The following is a 1,882-nucleotide window of genomic DNA, read 5'->3' on the forward strand; positions in this document are numbered from 1 at the left end:
GTATTTCTAAGATTTTACTCCCTCCAACCCTTTCTTTTACCATTTTTGAAAATGGCATACCCGTATAACATTTGCTTAGATTTGAGTCTTGGGAGTGATACAAGTGAGCAGCGTCAAGGTAATATATGGTGCCCGTCCTTTTCTTCTAATGGCCCTCTTACAGTTGAAGACTCTGTGATGAGGGATGCAACAAAGGCTACGGTTATAGCTAGGAACCTTCTCACCCCTAGAGATAATAAGCTACTTTCAAGGCGGTCCGATGAGTTGGTTGTTCAAGACTCCTGGGCTCTCAGTGTTCAGTGTGTGGGCTCTGTGTCCAACATGGGACAGTGCCTACTTGCTCAAACTCGCCAAGTTGAATCATTGACGGCCGAGGTGGAAAGCATTGGACGAGAGATCAAACATCTCAAGCGCGAGAATCGAGAGTTGCGCATGCTTGCAAATGATTATTCGACAAGCATGAAGAGAAAGCTTGATCATCTGCAGGCATCTGAAGGTCGGATTCAAAGCAACCATCAGAAGTTTGTGGCTTTCTTCCAGAGGCACCTTTTGCCTTCGCTTTCTGGCGTTCGACCAATCATTGAGGTGCCACATGATCAATCTTTAGTGCCTTCTTCTTCTAGGGTTCAGCCGAGTGCTGAGGCTTCACGTGAGCAACCTTTGTGAAGTCTCCGTCTTTTCTCTTTTGCTTTTCTTTTCCTTTTTTTTTATTTATCTTTTATTTTTATTTTTTATTTTTGCACTTGTAATTTCTTAGAGATATCAATGGACATGCTTTATTTTATTCAGTATGTTGTGCAAAATACAAATAAAACGTATATCTGACTAAGATGTGTTACTTCCTTATGCACCCATTTCCTTTTCCATTCTTGACTTGCTCATAGTAATATACACTTGTGAGTGGCTTGACGATAGCACGATTGGGTTTCTTGGTGGGTGCTTGAATTGGCATAAGATATCGTTCCTCTTTAGAAAAATGTGAGCTCCACCTTTGTAATGTGGGTTTGTAACAAAATTATTCCTTTAAAGAAATAAAGTATTCACATTTTGAATTTGCTTTTTATTCTTCAAAGTGTTTGTGTTTTTTTTGGTGATGTGACTGTACTTGAAGTTTTAAAGTTTCAAGTTGCCTACGTACCCTTGGTTGAGAAGGGATCAAGTCATGACGTAGTTCAAATGAGCGATAATTTAACAGTGATTTTGATGATGATTTTACCGTACACAGTTTATGCTCTTGCGAGCCAGTAGCGTTGGTTGTTGCCTTTTAAGGGTAGTAGTGCTTCAAAAATCTACCATTGATGGGGCCGATCTTCAAGCTGTCTTCTGCCATGATTAAGTAGGCGCCGTTGGTGTAGACCTCTTGTATTACGTATGGTCCATCCCACTTTGATGTGAACTTGCTTTTTATCTTGTGAGTTGTGATGATAGGCCTACGTAATACAAGGACGAGATCTCCAATTTGGAAAAACCTTGGGCGGACCTTCTTGTTGAATGCCTTGGATAGCCGTGCTTGGTAGCATTCCAAGTGTTGTTGAGCTTCGAGCTTTCTTTCGTTGAGTGTTTCCAACTCTTGAAGGCGCAACTTTACATTCTCTTCATCAGTCAAGCCTTCTTGTATAGCCATTCTTAGTGAGGGGATTTGACTTTCGAGTGGTAGAACAGCTTCTATGCCATATACAAGAGAATAGGGCGTAGCTTGGGTAGGAGTCCTATGTGTCGTCCTATATGCCCAAAGTGCTACGCTTATTCTTTCGTGCCAGTCTCTCTTTGTTTGGCCGATCACCTTCTTCAAGAGGTTGCACAATGTTTTGTTGAATACTTCTGCAAGACTGTTGGCCGGGGCATGATACATGGAAGACTTATGCTGCTTGAACTTGTATTT

This window comes from Malus sylvestris, chromosome 5 (genome assembly GCF_916048215.2).
Source record: "Malus sylvestris chromosome 5, drMalSylv7.2, whole genome shotgun sequence".
Lineage (NCBI taxonomy): Eukaryota > Viridiplantae > Streptophyta > Magnoliopsida > Rosales > Rosaceae > Malus > Malus sylvestris.